Source organism: Panthera pardus, unplaced genomic scaffold, assembly GCF_024362965.1.
Source record: "Panthera pardus isolate Hobbes unplaced genomic scaffold, ASM2436296v1 HiC_scaffold_16, whole genome shotgun sequence".
In the NCBI taxonomy this organism is placed as follows: domain Eukaryota; kingdom Metazoa; phylum Chordata; class Mammalia; order Carnivora; family Felidae; genus Panthera; species Panthera pardus.
Window position 1 is genome coordinate 141,690,051 of NW_026526721.1, and position 19,819 is coordinate 141,709,869.

Below are 19,819 nucleotides of genomic sequence, written 5' to 3' on the forward strand. Positions count from 1 at the left end.
AGTAACCCTCTGTTTGTTCTCCATATTGAAGAGTCTCTTATGTTTTGTTCCCCTCCCTGTTTTAAGTGATTTTTGCTTCACTTCCCATATGTTCATCTGTTTTGCATCTTAAAGTCCTCATATGAGTGAAGTTATATGATATTTGCCTTTCTCTGACTGACCGATTTTACTTAGCATAATACCCTCTAGTTCCATCCACGTAGTTGCAAATGGCAAGATTTCATTCTTTTTGATTGATGAGTAATATTCCATTGTATATATATACCACATCTTCTTTATCCATTCATCCATCGATGGACATTTGGGCTCTTTCCATACTTTAGCTATTGTTGATAGTGCTGCTAGAAACATTGGGGTGCATGTGTCCCTTCAAAACAGCACACCTGTATCCCTGGATAAATACGTAGTAGTGCAGTTGCTGGGTCGTAGGATAGTTCTATTTTTAATTTTTTGAGGAATCTCCATACTGTTTTCCAGAGTGGCTGCACCAGTTTGCATTCCCACCAGCAGTGCAAAAGAGATCCTCTTTCTCCACATCCTCGCCAACATCTGTTGTTGCCTGAGTTGTTAATGTTAGCCATTCTGACAGGTGTAGGGTGGTATCTCATTGTGGTTTTGATTCGTATTTCCCTGATGATGAGAGTGATGTTGAGCATTTTTTCATGTGTCGGTTGGCCGTCTGGATGTCTTCCTTGGAGAAGTGTCTACTCATGTCTTTTGCCCATTTCTTCACTGGATTATTTGTTTTTTAGGTGTTGAGTTTGATAAGTTCTTTATAGATTTTGGATGCTAAACCTTTATCTGATATGTCACTTGCATATATCTTCTCCCATTCTGTCAGTTGCCTTTTAGTTTTGCTGATTGTTTCCCTTAAAACTGTGAGTATTCTTTGAAGAAATATGAGACAAAAACATTTTGGGGTAACTATCTTATCTTATTGATAACAGACCCTGAGATACAGGGTCAAAATTGTTTACTAAAGTTTTTGTTTGTTTGTTTTGTTTGTTTGTTTGTTTGAAGTTGCTAAGGAAAGGACCAAATATAACTCCTTCAGAGTGGAGTTAGATTTTGTCCAGCTTGGGGGAAAAGGGTCAAGTTAGACTTTGGTATGATCCAGCCTAACACTTCTATGAATAATTTTATGTTGATACCTCTTTTGAGTCAGTTTGGGTGTTTTAAGAATTAAAAAAAAGATGTATTTAAAAACATGAATAAAATTCAACACAAATGAAAACTGGAGAAAGTCTTATTTTCAGAAATGGCAAAGAAAGGGATTAATAGCCTAAATATATAATTACCTCAAGAGTAAATATGAAAAATTTTACCACACTTAAGTGTGCAATAAGACAGTTCACAAAAGAATAAATACAGTTGAATAATAAATATATGAAAAAATTAATTTTACTGATAATTAAAGAAATTCAAAATAGTTATTTCAATGCCATGATATTTAAAAGTTAAAGGTAGTAATACTAAGTATTGCAAAAGATTTGGAGAAATGGTGCTCTCATAAGTGGCATCAATGGGTAATCTGTCAATAAATCATAAAAGCTTTAAAATGTATGTACCTTTTGAGGAAGAAATTACATTCACAAAAATGTAACCTAAGGAACTGATTAGGAATTTAGTGAAAAAGATATTCTTTACAATAATATTTATAATAACAAATAGTTACAAATCTCTTCAATCTCCAAACATGAGGATTGTTTAGTTGTGATACTATCAAATAATAGAATATTATTATTTTAGAGATTTTTAAAATAAAGAATATTATTATTTAAAAGACTTTAAAGATTTAAATGTGGGATTACATTAATAGCATACACAGATGTTTTTGGTATTTCAAGAAATAGAAAACAGATATAAATATAAAATATGATCATGTTTTTCCACAAATACGTCTCTCTTTGTATCTATCTACAAAATGGGGAAAAATCTAAAAGGGTATATACCAAATATTAACAGTGGCTATTTCAAAATAACAGAAATATGAGTTATATCTATATTCAGTTTTTCTTCTGTGTGTTCAATTTTTTCTATAATGAGCATCCATTGTTTGTAAAACAGAAGTAAAAATGAATTTTAGGAATACTGTGTGTATTTTCTTTCATTCTTTTAACATTGGCAAACTATTTAGAGAAGTACTGGGTACTACCATTTAAGTATATTTATGTTGAAGAAAAGAAATACTGAGGTGTTTTCTGATCCTCAACACCATGGAAAGAGAGTTTGATCATTTATAATCAAGCAGAATATATAAGTCAAATTGCAGGAATTTTGTTGAGTAATATGAACATTAAATAAAACTTACTCAGCAAACTGGGAATAACAAAGGAGCCAATCTGAGAAAGTCGGATTTTCCAAGTGCTTCTGGAAGGTGATTTAATGTATATCAGGCTAGTTTCATCAAATAGAAAAGTGTTTTATGGCATATTGTTCCCCCTTTCAGATTAGATTTCTCCCTTACTCGTCATCTTATCCATTGTTATGTGACCAGTTGAACCCTTATATGAAGTAACTAGGCACAGAATTACTACTGTAGCCAAAAAGCAGAGAGGACAAAAGTTTTACTTAACCATAGCAACAAGATAAAAACCTCTTCTAATTGTCATAGATTTAAAACCTGCTGCAGAATTTGCTAGGTTGGTATTAGCTGACCTTTACATAGTTCCATGTAGACTTACCTGAAGTCTGTTGGAAGTATTTTCTTCATAGCAGGCACGTAGCTTTGAAGGGGAAGAAAGGCTTTGATCAATAAGAAGCTTGACAAGTATGGTTTTAAAGGATCCTGACTACTCCAAGTTGTTCAAAGAAAGGTTATTTAGAGTAATCCCAATCCTGCCAAAATTTCAGAGGGTCTCAGGAAAGAATAGCTGTCCAAAAAAGCTTCTTTTCTTGTTTGCCCCTCACCTGATATATTGAAGCAAGATTCTATATGCAGACTGCCGGAGAGTTCTAGGGTTTCCACATCTTACTCTTGGAAACAAATAATAAATTAAGCCTGTGTGGAAGACAGAAATAAGAAAAGGCCTGATAATACCTTATTCAGCTTTTAATCAGTAAAACTAGGATTTTTTCAATAGACAGATAAAATCCTCCCTTAGAAATTTCTATGAAACACTTACTGGATGTCAGGTGTTTGTTGTTTTGTTTTTTTTTTTTTCTGTTTATTCTCCATGCCATTAAAATTCAGCAAAAGTTATTTGAGAAAACCATAATTATATTAAAATAAGTTAATATTTTAAACCAACATTTACTATAGTCTTATAACAACTTTGTTTTAAATAGAAAGGCAATAAAGATTATCCATCGTCTTCCTGTCCAGAGGTGATAACTTTCAATTTTGTATATATTCTAATCTATATGCCCTTATATACATAACAACAGTTTTGAAAATTTGTATACTTCCTTGTAACTATATTTTCTAACTTTTATTTATTTATTTTTTTTAAGTTTATTCTTATTTTTGAGACAGAGAGAGACAGAGCATGAATGGGGGAGGGTCAGAGAGAGAGGGAGACACAGAATATGAAACAGGCTCCAGGCTCTGAGCCATCAGCCCAGAGCCTGACGCGGGGCTCAAACTCACGGACCACGAGATCGTGATCTGAGCTGAAGTCGGACGCTTAGCCGACTGAGCCACCCAGGCGCCCCTATATTTTCTAACTTTTAAATCAAAGCTATGAATATTTAAACATATCCTGAAATATTCTTTGAGAGAAAAAGAAAGCTACATAGTATTTCTTTTTTTTTTTGCAAACTTGTATTGAAAAACCAAGAGGATATGCTATGTCCTTTTTCAGAAGAGTCTCTTATACAAGTGGAGGCTATGGACACCACCTTATCCCTAAGCTGAGGACATTCTGTTCTCAAACTTGAGTTGCCCAGGATACATCATGGCTCAGACTTGGGTCAAACTGTTGGCACCAGTATCCTCTCAGGAGTGCTGGATGCCAATGATAAGGTAAGGGAGAAATTTTGTGGTGGACCCTTTGTCCTGAACAGCCTCAGACACCCCTTGGGCACCTTGATTTTGTCAGCTTCATTGAAATATCACTTATGGTTGCTGAGATGCTCATCCATGGCATCAAGAGAACCCATACCACAATATTTCTTTAGCCGGAATCCATCGGAGAAGAAGTACTTATCAGGGGCCTCAGTGGTGGCAGCCAGGAGAGAGCCCATCATGACTGTGGAAGCCCCAAGGGCCAAGGCCTTGGCAATATGGCCCACATTTTAGATTCTTCTATCAGCAATGACAGGAACACCAATACACCATGCATATTCTGACACCTTGTACATCGTCTTTGCTTGGGACCACCCACATTCCAGAACTTCCTGTGTGATGCATATGGAGCCACTGCCCATGCCCATCCACAGGACATCTATGCCAGCATCAGTGAGGTTCTTGGCCTGCATAGCCATGACCACATTGCCTCCAATAACTTGGAGACTGGCGTATTTCCTTTCATGTACTTGATCATGTTGATCTGGAAGATGGAGTTTTCCTGAGAAGAGTCCAAATCCACTAAGTCCACAGCATCCTGGTTTAGCAAGCTCAGCTTATACTTGTCATCTTCGTGAGTGCCAATGGCTGCTCCACATAGCAGCTACTTTTTGGCATCTTTGGAGGCCAGTAGGTGATCCCAGTTCTTCTTCAGGTCTGTCTGGGCAATGATAGCTACTAGTTCACCATCTTCATTTACAATAGATAACTTTCTCTTCTTGCTGTGCTGCAGAATTTTATTTGCTTCCTTCAGTGTGATGCCTGCAGGAGCTACCACCAAGTATTCCTTCTTCATCATGATCTCTTCCCAAAGCCAGTCATGTTCTTCCTCCTTGAGAAGATCACTGCCCACCAAGCAACTCCCCATCCAGCCCATGTGTTGGTGGTTGGGATACCAGAGAAGCCATGCTGGGCTTTGGCTTCAAACACATCCCACATTCTATCCTCAGCGCTGAGGTCACAGTGTCCATGATGAATCCCTGCTCATCTTTCTTCACTTTCTGAAGTTTGTTGACTTGGAAGTCAGGTGTACAATTGTGGTGGATGAAGCCAATACCACCTGTAAGGCCTATTGTTATGGCCGTGCTAGCCTCTGATTTTTAAGTAAACTTTACAGCCAATGTGGGGCTCAAACTCACAACCCCAAGATCAAGAGTTGTACACTCTACTGACAGAGCCAGCCATCCAGGTGCTCCCAGAATGAGGTTTTTGATCAGAGCAGAAGTCCTGCCTACCTGGTCTGCAGTGAAGTCAGTGTACCCAGCAAGAAGGAGAAAGTCCTTGTGGGTGAGGCCATCCCCACAGTTGAACAGCTGCTGTTCCGTGAGCCTACTGTCTGGGACGTAAGATGTGCCCTGCTAATCAGGTAGTGGGCCACGGCCAGTGTGCACAAAGCCATGTGTGTCTGAGGACCTGGCTGCAGGGCGGTGTTTCTTAATTTATGCAAATTCTCAGTTCTACAAATATGTGAAGGAGAAATCAGTGACGTAGACAGTATGAGATACAGTGGTTAGTGAGATAGAGTCTCTGATCTCAGTCAGCTTGTATTCTAGTAGTGAAAGGGCCAGAGAGGAGTAAACGGAAATGAAGATGCCTACCATGAGGCACTGTAAGAAGAGAAAAAAATCCATGTTCACGGAGTGTCAAGGGATGAGAAAGCGCCTCTGATTTGGAGGGTCCTAAGGGGGTGATGTAATGGTCAGTATGATGACAGAATGCTTCTTACACGTGTTGTTATGGTCAAGTTCAAATGAGTTAACACCTATTAACTGCCTGGAATAGTGCCTATCATGTACTAAGTGCTCCTAAGGCTCCAATATTATTAGTTCTGTTCTTATTGTCAATCCTGTAATTATGTGGCAACTGAAAGAAACCACTGGCTACAATGCCATTTCTTTGAACTCTTTTCCAACTTCAACCCCAAATTCAACAGGCCATGCTTTTCTGTAGCAAATGGGCCTCAAGAAACCCAGCTACTGTGTCCATTGACATCAAGAAGTCAAGTTGGCTGTCATCCATTAGGCACTGGTTAACATTTCGCCTCCAATTTTCATTTGCCTAAAATGATCCAAGGAGCCATAAACTTGAAGAGAGTATTTAATTACTTCAATAAAATAGGCCCATGGTCCTCCATGCTGGTTTAATAACTGCATTTTCATACTTTTAGAATCACTTACAATATACATTTTAAACCAGCGACACTTATTTCCTTTTATTATTGTTCCCACTCTGTTAATATGTGTTTATCTTATTTCAGTCTCTGTAGCCTTGAAACAAGTGCTTATTAATCAGAAGCCATTTAAATGCTGATGTGCCATGTTCTACATTAAGGAAACTAAAAGAGCACCAAGCAGGAAAGTACACATAGGTGCTTCCCCTCTTAATTAAAAGCTGCTTTGTACATATAACTCCTTTCCTGGCATTTTATGTGGAGGTATTCAAATTAGATTCAATGAGGATAGGGTAATTATAAACATAACTAAAGCTTCATAAGGGTCCTATTTTAGGGACTTGACTCAGTGATAGATGACAAGTGAATATATCATGGCTGGGTGACCACTAATGGACTCCTGCAAATTTGTAGAATGAAATCTCTGTGTTTCTCAGGGTTTGGAGTGCTAAGGACCCCAAGCACAATCACAATCTTGGAAAACGTCTCCAGGCCATTGTCTTGATTGGCTTTCAGACTTCCTGCAGGCTTTGATATGCATCTTGGAGATGCACTGTTCATGATCCAACATAAATTCTAAAAACTGCAGTAGATCATGAAGTTAGTGGTAGGGGAAAGGAGCTTCCTGAAGGGGCTGAAACCATCCCCTACCAAGCCAAAAATGCAGGAAACAGACCGACAAGAGCTTTTAAAGAGTAATGTAAGTTGCCCTGATCTCTAGATAACACATTTGTTTGACAATAAAAATCCTGGCTACAAGAGAAGGAGTCTAGTCATTCTACCATAAGACCCCCTGGGCCAAATACTTCCATTTCCGTAGCTAGTCTCTTTCATGGCATACCCCAAAAGGTGTGCTTCTAGAGAGCACCCTAGGAGGCAGACCCTGCATAAGTCTTAGAAGTAGCTTCAGTAGGGACGCTTGGGTGGCTCAGTTGGTTGGGCATCCGACTTCGATGCAGGTCATGATCTCGTGGTTCGTGGGTTCAAGCCCCACATTGGGCTCTGTGCTGACAGCTCAGAGCCTGGAACCTGCTTCAGATTCTGTGTCTCCTCTCTCTCTCTGCACCTCCTCTGCTTGTCCTCTGTCTCTCTCTCAAGAATAAATAAACATTAAAAAAAAAAAGTAGCTTCAGTAAATCCATCCCTTACACACACACACACACACACACACACACACACACACACACAACATGAGCACAAGCTGTGAGCATCTTGCTAGGTTCTTTGCTGGGCTGAAGCAAATTGGCATGGTAGTGGGCAGCTTAGAGGGAGTGTGAGCATGCCAAGAATTCCTACAGCATCCTAACACAAATCTTCATAGTGTTAAAACAGTAGGAGAAGGAAGAATAGACATCTTCTGGTAGAGCTTTCTATTTTAAAAAGGAATTCAGACAGGAAAGGTCACCTGTTCTAAGATGCACAATATTAGTGCCTGAAATGGAAGTTGCACTCAGTTTTCCTCATTTTTTGGTCCTGTATATTTCCATCATATTAGGCTGATTAAAAAACAAATATTACTCAAAGTAGATTCCCCTGAAAATAGCTTTCTTCACTTCTCAATAACTGTCCTCACAGTAAAGACCCTCCCTAATGAGAAAGGAACTATAGAAACTTGCAATAAAAACGGACTAGACGGGGCACCTGGGTGGCTCAGTCAGTTAAGCGTCCGACTTCGGCTCAGGTCATGATCTTGCGGTCCGTTGAGTTCAAGCCCCGCGTCAGGCTCTGTGCAGACAGCTCAGAGCCTGGAGCCTGTTTCAGATTCTGTGTCTCCCTCTCTCTCTGCCCCTCCTCCTGATCATGCTCTGTCTCTCTCTCTGTCTCAGAAATAAATAAACGTTAAAAAAAATTAAAAAAAAACCAGACTAGATAAAATGGGAGTACCAGGATCTACTTTAGGAAAATCAGATGCCCATTCTTTATGAGGTCTATGAAGGAGGTGCATTTCACTGAACGGAGATGGTGTTCACGGTCAGACCCTTAACGGGGGACCAATAAACAATGCACAACAATGCTGCCTTTGCCTCTTTCTTACTGTAAAAATTTCCTTTGTTCCCATACTAATAGAAATTAAATGTTATATGACCAAACCCAAAAGTAAACAAGGGCTTAGAAAGAATTTTCTTCTATCAGTAAGGGGTCAATGATTGTACTCCATTTCTGGCTGATATACTCGGCAAATACCCCAACCATCATACCTTTGGTATGGTTTAAACATTGATTGTTTTTAAAGATAGTTCAAGAGGGGCACCTGGGTGGCTGAATTGGTTAAGTGTCCGACTTCGGCTCAGGTCATGATCTCACGGTCTATGAGCTTAAGCCCCGCGTCGGACTCTGAGCTGTCAGCACAGCTTCGATTCTGCTTCGATTTCTGTGTCTGCTTCGGATTCTGTGTCTCCCTCTCTGCCTGCCCCTCCCCTGCCCGCACTTTCTCTCAAAATAAATAAGCCTTAAAAAAAAAAGATAATTCAAGAAATTCATCAAAATTCAATGCCAAGACATCAAGTAAATCAGTTGCTAGTGAGCCCCATGCATAAGGAATACTCAAAAGAGTTTAGGCAGTTTGCTACTCTGGAGTCTGGTTTGTTTTCTAGACCTTACACCTGTTTAAATATCATGTTTGTTCCCCAGATTTAGAGAGTGTATTATGGTGCTAGGCCCACCAAGATAGCTTAACTACCTAAAAAAATTCAGCAGCATGGATTTGAGGTCATGAACATTAAAATAGCAGGAAGTAGCTTTCTATAAAGTTCAGAATCATAGCAACAAATTTTTCTCTCACATCTTATCAAGTCCCAGGCACCTGCCCATGAAATTGGCAGCAGAAAGATTTTCTGTGCTGCAAATTACAGGTTTCTCGTCATCTTGCCAACTTGCTTTGTCTCCACAACCTGGCAAAATGTGGCTATTGGCAGGAAAATGAATATTTGAAAATGATTACAGCATATAGAGATTTTTGGTTCTATAATGTCTAATTGAGTAATATAAATACTGTTTTAGAACTAGGGGTATATTTGCTTTCTACTTTATAATAGATGACATGCTCTGTAATTTGAGCCCTTGGGCACTAGTCCCTCAAAGAAAGCATTAGAACAAGGTCCTCAATGAACATTATCTGTAACAAGGATAATTTATCAAAATATTAATGACATCTGTACTTTGGAATTCCATGGTCATAGCCTTCCCTCCAGCTAACCTGCGACATCCCACTGCCGGCTGCTATAGAGGAATTGGACAGAAAACCAGAATTTTCTAAATACCTTGACCATTTATAAAACCAGATTTTCCATCAAGTGTAAAGAAAGTACCCAGCCATCTATGGCAGCTGTGCCATTGGCTTGTTGCCTACGGTAAGAGAATATGGCAAATAGGAAATCAGAAAGCCAAATCCAGTTATTCTGGTTTGAAAGGTTTGTTAAAGAATGAAAGGCTGTAGGGAAGTAAGATAGGGAGTGGGAAATCTAAGCAGCCCAAAGAGACACCAGGGTGTTAGATGAAGGAAACATCCGAAACAGGGAGCTGTTTTTTAAAATTCACATTAGGGATTCCGGAAGATAACAGTCTCATAAGTGGTCATCAAGCCACATCAAGATGAAGTTAAAAGCAGTGAAACTGAAGCTTTCCTGAGCTTGGCTTAGCTCTCCTGTGGCTAATGCTTCTCAAAGGATGACAGGAGCAGCAGCATCACCTGGGAACGTGTTAGAGATGCAAATTCTTGGACCTCACTCTAGACCTGCTGCGTCAGGAACTCTGAGGGTGGGGCCCAGAAGCCTGTGTTCTGACAAGTCCTCCAGAAATTTCTTGAGGACCACCATCCTATGGCCTGATTGGAGGGTCAGGAATTTCCACAGGTCCCCCAAGGCAGACAGTGAAGCTGAAGTCAAGTGTCTCTGCCTTAGGGCCTACCCAGCTGAGAGTCAAGGGACCTGTAGTGTAGAACACGTAGGCCAAGGGCTGGATGGAGAATGCGCAGGTGTTCAGAGACCTTTGTGACACCAATTAGAACAGAACCTAGACCCAGCTGAGAGAGATCAACCCACCTACTTTAGGTGCAAATAGCAATAGGTCGGACATCACACAAGCTACCAGACAAAGGGCATCTCCTCAGAAAGACACCTGAGGAAGAAGACACACTACAATGCGAGAGCTGCTCCACTCGCCAACTGTAAATTCCCACTGGGGACACCTCTCCCATGTCACTCCCCAAATACACAAAGACCATCTTGGAAAAAGGCAATGGAATGGTGAGGAAAGACAAAAGTATATAGCCATCTTGTCTGAAAAGACAGTCTTTCCAAAAAAGACCATTTAGAATGTTCAGAGACCTGATTAAGTGTCCAACTTAGAAGGACCGAATGTTTATACTGCAAGGAAACTGTTGAATCGTAAAAATCTGTGACTTCATTAATTGGCAGGTCTGAGTTGTTCCCATTTCTCTGGGGAATAGGGCTTATAAGGAAGCTTGGGCCAGTGTTAGAGAATAAGTAAACTGTATGCCTGAAAGCAAGATGCATAAATTTGTAACTATGCTATGCACTTTTGCAGCTTTGTAGTACAATGCTTGCTTTTTGGTACTCAGAATGCTTTCTGGAAATCAAAATATTTCAGTATAGAAAGGACAGAATGAAATAATTTTAAAAAGGGATCTTAAAATTGTGAGGACTGCTCGTGACATTTTTATAGTTTGCCCTTGGCAAATTCTCCTCCATCCTCCCTCTCTTACAGATAAACCATCAAGCAGCTTTGCCAACAGAAGCCTGACTCAGAGCCCTCAGGTGGAGGGAGTTTGGCAACATTAGAATGGTGGGCAGATTGGGAAGGGTCAAGTAGGAATTCCCTATTTGGAGACTCAATTAAGCAGAATGAATACAACGGGCCTAAAATAAATGAATATACAATAAAACAATGGGCAAGAAAACAATAGATTTCTTTGTTACTGGGATTAGTTAGAATGCACTGGGTTTTTCAATTACTTCAATGTCAAGAGCATGATCTTGGAAAATCACACCAATGTACCTTAACTGAAAAGTATTAAAAGCTCTTTAGAAATGTTTCCAGGCAGTATGTTTAAATATTTATGAACAATTTCTATAAATGACTGCTGGCCGGTTATAATAATTAGGTGTATTCAGATGATACAATAATCTTACCTACTCTTGAAAATGTGCTGACTTTGTAATACTTACCCTGAAATGGCCTCTGCTCAGTGTGCTGACCTGTTTTTGTTTTTTTTTTTTTTTTTTCCTTCTTCTTCTTCTTTCTGGAAAGATTGGGTTTTGTTTTTAGTTAAATTAAAAAAAAATTTTTTTAGTTGAAGTCTAACTCGTACATAAATTCAATTCACAAATTTAAATGCGTAGCTCGGTAAACATATGTGCACGCCCATCTGAACTCCACCCAGGTTGAGATATTTCTAGGCCTCCAGGACGTCCTTTGTCCTCTTCTAAGGGAATAACTCCACCCTATGCTGCCTATTGTTCTGATTTCTATTACAGTTGATGACTTTTTTCTTTTTCTGAACTGAGGTAAATGCAATCAAATAGTAGTGATGTTTTCGTGACTGGGTTCCTTCACTCAAAATTATGTCTTTATGATTCATCTACATTGGTGCATTTAACACCAGCCTATCTTTTTTCCTTGCCAGTGTGGTATCCCACTGTAGAAGTATACCATAATTTTCTTTTGATGGACATTGGGTCATTCCTAGTTAACTCTTAGTAATGAAACTTCCATGAGCATTCTTGTATAGTTCTTTCAATGAACATAAGCATCTGTTTCTCTTGGGAATAGACCCAGGAGTGAAGCTACTGGGTCAAAGGATATAGGTTTATTTAGCTTTAGTGGCCACTGCCAGATATTAAAAATGATCGTACTGATTTATGTTCTTATACAAAAGGCTGGCTTTAAAAAAATTTTTTTTAACATTTATTTGTTTTTGAGAGGCACAGAGAGATAAAACACAGCAGGGGAGGAGCAGAGAGAGGGAGACACAGGCTCCAGGCTCTGAGTCTCCAAAGCAGGCTCCAGGCTCTGAGCTGTCAGCACAGAACCTGACACAGGGCTCGAACTCACGGACTGTGAGATCACGACCTGAGCTGAAGTCAGCCACTCAGCTGACTGAGCCACCCAGGCACCCCTAAAGGCTGGCTTTTTAAGTGAGAGAACGTGCATTGTATTTCAAGAGGCCTTTCTCAACAGTGGCTTCCATGGGGTGGTCTGTCTATAGTTACTTAGGCAGGGCATAAGTGCTCTAGAGAGGAAAGAGCACTTCTTACTCGTCTGATTCATTTTCAAATTCAATTTTATACATACACATACACACACACACACACACACACACACACACACACACACACGAAGGAAAGGTCGCGGCTCATACAGGAAGCAATTTAGTATATAAGGCAAGCTTACTTCTCAGAGCTCCCTTAACCCTATATAATACTTTTCTCTTTGAACCTTTATTTTTTCCATATTGAAAAGTATATATGGAAAATGGGGGAGGCTATGCATGTGTTGGGGTGAGAGGTATATGGGAAATCCCTATACCTTCCCCTCAATTTAGCTGTGAACCTAAAAAAAAAATAAATAAACTAAAAAAAAAAACCCATATCACTGCAGAAAATTCAGAAAACACGGGAAAATGCACACGAGAGGATAAAGACCCATACTCTGACGGACTTTTCTCATTATATGTTTCCAGAACCTATTTACGCATGGGAGAGTTCTAGGTGTATGAAAATCATTTCTTTACAAAGGTTTTGCAACTTGTGTTTCTGTTTTTTGTTTGCTTATTTTGGATTATTTAACTGTATTCATAGACATCTTCATGCATCAATAATTATAAATATGCATCATGTTTAATGGCAGCAGGGAATTTTATTGTACATAAATGCCCTAGTTGATTTAACCATTCCCCTATTGGTGGGTGTTTATATTCATGCTTTCTCTTTTAAAAACAATGATGCAGTAAGCATCTTTATGTACATATCTTGTGCACATGTTAAATTATTTTCCTTAGGATAAATTCCCAGAGTTTAATTTATAAGTTAAAAGTGATTCATATCTTCAATTTTGATATAGATTAACAAAATGCCTTCCCAAATGCTGTGTCAAGATACATCTCTAGCAGCATATGAGTGCAATTCCCAAACTCCCAAATAGCAGGCTGCAGCATTCTTTTTTTTTCTAAGTTTATTTATTTTTGAGAGAGAGAGGAGGGAGGGGCAGAGAGGCAGAGGAAGAGAAAGAATCCCAAGTAGGCTGTGTGCTGTCAGCGCAGAGCCCCATATGGCCTCGAACCCACAAACGATGAGATCATGACCTGATCCAAAATCAAGAATCCTATGCTTAACCAACTGAGCCACTTAGGTGCCCCTGCAGCATTCTTTTTAATCACAATTTTATTGGCCTTAAATAATACCTATTTTTATTAATGTTTACTTAACTACAAAATTTAACATAGTTAAATTTAAATTTTAAAAACAAAATTTAACATAGTTCCATAATTCTTTTTTTAAAGAATTTTTTTAAGTTTATTTATTTTGAGAGAGAGACAGAGAGCGTGAGCAGGACATGGGGATAGAGAGAGGGAGAGAGAGAGAGTCCCAAGCAGGTTCTGTGCTGTCAGCATGGAGCCTGCTGCGGGTCTCAAACCCACCAACTGTGAGATCATGACCTGAGCCAAAACCAAGAGTCGGATGCTTAATGGACTGAGCCACCCAGGTGCCCCACAATAGTTCCATAATTCTGTTCACCACTTGAAGCTGTCCCTTTGTAAATTACTTGTTTGTTTCATTAGTCCATATTAATTTTGCTATGTAAAAATTTTTGTATGTAGAAAATCGATTAACATGTCTGCCACATTTGTTTTAAATACTTTCCTTTTTATTTTTAGCAAGTTGGTATTTTCATTATTCAAGTCTTTATATTCTTTCGTCAAATGTTGGATTTTTTTCACATATTCTTCACAATTCTTATTATACTCAATCCTAATATATTTTGCATGATTGCTGCTAATTTGAATTGAATTATTTTGTTGATCGCTATTACTTTATTCATTATGGTATACATTAATTATTTATTAAAATATTGATTATTAATATATATGAAAGTGATTGATATTAATATTTCTGTTGTTAGCACTCTCCCTAATAGTTATTTTTAATTCACATACATATTCCAGTTGATTCTCTTGGTTTTTTCAGCCAGATAATCAAGTTGTATGCAAATTACGATAATTTTCTTAGTTTTGATATTTATAGCTTTTGTTTCTTCTAATGGAACAATGGGACACCTCTACAGTGTTAGAAAATCATAGTGAAAAAGGAAATCTCTGCCTTTTTAACTGAATTTATTTCACTAATCTTAATGCTGGCATTAGATTTATGATGTTTTTCTAAAAAAATCTTATTAGGAGTATCTTATTTCTTCTGATTTTATAAAAAAACCTTTTTGTCAGAAATAGGCAATAACTTTTATCAAAAACATATAGACATGTCTTGAGATGGTCATATGAGTCTTCAAGTAAGTGGTAAGGTGATTTGTATTAATAAGACTGAATTGCCCTTGCATTCAAAGTGTAAACTCTACTTTGTCATGGAGCATTTTTCTTTTTATATACACTGGGATTGATTTGCTACTGTTTGGTTGAATATTTTAGACTTTATATTTATAAGTAAGATTATAGGTCTATATAGTTTGGGTTTTTGTTTTGTTTTGTTTTGTTTTTTTGCTTGGTAATCCTCTTAGGTTTTTCAATTGGAGTTATGCTAGCTTGGTAAAATAAATATGGTAGCATCCATTCTTTTCTTTATTCTGTGAAGTATTTTCAATGGCAAATGCCATTTCAATTTTCTCCCAAAATACCTATATTATAGATTTTTATATGCCAGGTACTGTGCTGGATATTGGAGATATATGCATAAGTAATAAAAATATGATGGCTTTTTGAGAACACATTATAGTGGAATATGTTCCTTGAAAGTTTGAAAGAATTAGCCTGACTGCATTTTGGGGGAGTGGAGGAGAGCACATGCAGCTTTTGGCCAATTTTCTTATTTCTTCCATTTTGTTGGATATATTCCAGTTTTCCTTTGGCATCCATATTTTCTTGGAAAATTATTCCTCTCAAGGAGAGTTTGGTGTTTTCCTTTACTAGATTAGTCTTCTCCATCTATGGTTATATCTCAGCTCCTAATTTGTATGTTTTCAGCTTTCTCTCTTTTTCTTACCTTTGAATTCAAGTGATGTTAGTGTATGTGTGGGTGTATAATATAATATAAAGCAAGGAACAAATTATCCTCCTATCACCACATAGTCTGTTTTGTCACATTATCAAGAATTTGCCAACTCTGCAAGGGAATACATTGAAGATAATGTGTTTTCTAAAGATCCCTGTGCTGAGGGACCTTGGGCAAAGAACTCAGTTCTTGAGAAGAATGTGAATTTCTTAAGACCAAGAGCCACATTTCTGGAATCTGCCCCAGGACCTGGGACAGTGACTCTTATGTGGCAGGCTTTCAATAACAATTTGTTGAATTGAGTTCTCTGCTGAAGGGCAAAGAGCTTGTTGAGATGATTTCTTGAGGTACATTACAGGTTTAGAAGCTATAATATTAGAACAATTACAGTGATGAGAAAGAAAGTACTGTTAAAGAGTTAAAGACATCATGGAAATATATAGACCAGGTGGGTTTTCCTTCTTATGAATCATCCAGCAACATTATCACTCACTCTTAAATTAATCGCTTACTAACTACATTGTTGGAAAAATATTGAATTCTTTTATTCTGAACGTTATAAAGCCAATTCTTTTAGCCATCACTTTATAAGGGAAAAATGAAAGAGTTTAACCATGTGACCACAAATAAATAAGTTGTTTCATGCTCACTTTTAAATTAATGAATTTTGTGGTGTACTTTTTTGTTAGCTGGTTTTTCTAAAACCCGGCCTACAGTGGGTATACAGGAGGTAATTCACATGATTTTGAAAAAGAGATAAAGGAAAAAAGATCTTACACTTCAATACATTCACAGTTCCCTATTAAGTATTAACTGGAGAGTGAACTTGACAAGTTATGAAAGTAAAACATATCTCTGTATTATTTTCTCTTACCAACACACTGATCCGTGGCTGTCTTAGTGTTTTTGTTTTCCCTTGTGGAACATTTTCTTCCACAAGAAGGTTTTATTTCCAAGAGGAATGCTTAGTGGCTTTATTTTAGAATTTTCATTTACTTTAGCCACAAATGGTAAATATTTTCTTCCACAATCACCCACAGTGATAACTGTATCATCAACACTAGATTTGGGGCAAGCTGGGGCACATCTAATTCTCAGGTAAACAGTCTCTCACTGAAAATTCTGTGGAGATATAATTATATTGAAAAACTAAGTACTATTATATACTTGTAAGGAGTACTGGTCATATTAGGTAATATTTCTTTTTTTAATGTTTATTTCTTTTTTTAGTGTTTATTTACTTTTGAAGGAGAGAGAGAGAGAGACAGAGTGTGAGTGGGGGAGGTGCAGAGAGAGAGGGAGACACAGAATCCGAAGCAGGCTCCAGGCTCCGAGCTGTCAGCACAGAGCCCAATGCGGGGCTCGAACCCACAAACCACAAGATCATGACCTGAGCTGAAGTCAGACGCTCAACCGACTGAGCCACCCAGGCGTCCGTTAATGTTTATTTTTGACAGAGAGAGAGAGAGAGAGAGAGAGAGAGAGAGCGAGCAGGGGAAGAGCAGAGAGAGAGAGGGAGACAAATAATCTGAAGCAGGCTCCAGGCTCTGAGCTGTCAGCACAGAGCCCGATGCAGGGCTTGAACCCACAAGTTAGGTAATATTCCCTAAGCCTATAGATTTTTGAAGGATCTTACTGATTTGCTATATAGGCAAGTTTGAAAAACAATATCATCCAATTTAAACTTACTGAACTCTCATATTTAATTTTTAAAATTATTGTTCTTTTGATGAATTCTGTTAATAGAGACTGTCACAGTGAAAGGACTTCTGCTTTAGACCCCAGCCCACTTTACCTTTTAAGATGGCAGGGTGATTGGTGAGCAACCTACTATTGTTTTCGCCTAGATATTTCTCTCTCTGAAACTAAGTCAGTTTTCCCTTTGAAATAAAATAAATCCCTATGATTATCTACATGTCTTAATTTGATTAAACACAATAAAGTCATTCTGCAGAACCTTTTCTAAAGTCCCTTCTGGCAAACGGGGATAAAGAAGAACATACACTGACTGAGCTCCAGGCAAAAGTGATCATAATGTTACAGGGGAAAGGAGATCATGACTTGAGGTAAGGAACTCATTTGTGATAGCCAACCCATTACCTCACTTCTAATAGGATGGATTCCCAAATGGATTTTTTTTTTTTACAGTGAAAACCCACTTCAGTTCTCAGTATCCCATCCTGAAAAGAAAGGGAGAGGAATGTAATACCTAAGATTTCTTCCAATTCAGACAGACAGTCGGTGATGCATTAATTTGTTGTTGTTGTTTTTTGAATGCTCATAACTGGTGTTCTTAGTTGGAGTTATTGGGGAAAGAAAGGTAAACTGTAGCCTGAATGACAAGGATATTTGAGGCAAAGAGCACGAGGTTGATGGTGCAGTAGATATGTATCATCCTTCAGCGAGGTTTTGGGCTCTTGCCTTGGTTCAGAATTGATGGGAAGAAATATTTATGGATGGCAGTAAACTGAAGAAGCATAAATCAGAAAGAGCTAGTGGACTCCTGATTGTCATTATGTGGAGAAGCATGAAAGGCACTTTAAGTCTGAGGTCTTCCACTCGCTTTCTTTAAATGACAATGCTCTCTGATAGACTTCAGTGATTTTCCTGAATACTGGGGCAAGCAGAATTGTTCATGTGGAATATTATCGCAGAAACCTCCGTCTGAAGCCCCGAGGCTTCCCCCTTTTCCAGCTAATCCCCGTTATGACAGCGCTTTGGCATGAAAGTGAGTTTTCCATTTCGCTGCTTGCTAAATTGAAGCTATTTGATAAATGGCATGCGTGCCACACAATGGTGTATACCAACGCTGTGATGTTTGACAGAGAGCAATGTCAAAGCTTTTGCTTTTGCATTTCATACACTTACAATCCAAGTTACCTTGGGAAGTGGCTGGGGCGTCACAGCATATGCACGCCAACACAGGCTTGAGTGTACGCGTCAGATGGGAAAGACGCCTAAGTTCGTATTCTAATTGCAGACAAAACGAGACAAAGAGGACCCCGATTGTGGATTCATCCGCCACGTGATCTCAGACTTCACCATGCACTTCGAATTTGGAAATTTTATCACAAATTAATCTTGCATGCTTTTCAAAAATGGGACGGGTTTTAAGCATCACCCTGACACCTTTTGTAAAATAACGACGGTGTGTATGATAGACAGTTTATACTTTGATCTTGCTTGACTGTTATCTTTCAAAAAATGTAGCTGTTGAAGATCATCAGCTTTAAAAAACGCTGTCAAATTATATGAGTTTCCACGTTGTGCAATCACATCGTTTTCTTACATTTTTGGTGTATCACTTGTCAAATTTAACCTTCCCTAGTACCTTAGTAAGAGGAAAATACCTAGTTAACTCTTGAAAAAAATTATATTAGGTAAAAGATGATGGAAACCCATAAGTAACGCCTAATTGTCAGTCTTGGTCGCCAAGTCCATAATGTTATGTTCATGGGATTTTGCTCGCAAATTGAAAGCAACTGTATCATGTTTTCTTTTCTGTGACTCTTTCCCGATTCAAACAATAAAGAGAACACCAAAAAAGAAAAAAAAATGTGGTGAGGTTAACAGGAAATGCACACACACACACACACACACACCCCAATTCAGGAATTTGTGGGAACTCCATGTTAAAGTAAAGAATCATTCTTTGTGTTCCAGACACAAAATAAGGTAATTTCTGAGAACACTATTGAATTGGTGGGAAACAGGAAAGCTACTGACCATGATGGAGAACATTAGGAAGGCCTCTACACCTCTGACATTTTTCTCATCCAATGTGGAAGGGATCTCATGTTGTGAAAAGGAAAGTGCGTGGACCCTGAGGCAAAATGCATCTGTGCCCAAAACTACCTCTGCCACTCAAGGGCTGAGTCCTCCTGACTAACGTGCTTTGAGTTTCCTGAACTTCCATTTCCTCCTGTGTAAAATTGCCAAGGATCTACCCAGTAGATGGAGTTGTTAAGATGAAAACTGATAAGATATAAACGTTGTGCCAGATTTAGTGAGTCCTCAGTAAATATGATTCCTTTTCTGTATTTTCCAACTACTACTTATAGAAATTCTGCCGATAGAAGTTTTGAAGCCCTGAAAGGTAACTGAAGTCTTCCACTATCAAAAGCTCCTGAAAGGGACAAGGATTTAACCATGAAGAAACTTATTCTTCCTTTTTGGCAGCATGATAGCTGATTCTTAAATGGATGGTTTCAAGGCAGGAATGAAACCAAGATAACCCTAGCAGCATATATGGGCCATTTGTTAATAATTTTTCATTATTAAAAAGATACATGTTGGGGTACCTGGGTGGCTCTGTTGGTTAAGCGTCTGACTCCAGCCTAGGCCATGATCTTGCTGTTCCTGAGTTCGAGCCCCGCATCGGGCTCTGTGCTGACAGCTCAGAGC

At 38.5% G+C, this 19,819-nt stretch overlaps 1 pseudogene; it reads right to left on the reverse strand.

Moving 5' to 3' along the window:
- Positions 1-3,799: 3,799 nt before the first annotated feature.
- LOC109251335 (inosine-5'-monophosphate dehydrogenase 2-like) lies at positions 3,800-9,991 on the reverse strand (annotated as a pseudogene).
- Between the last annotated feature and the right edge of the window lie 9,828 nt (positions 9,992-19,819).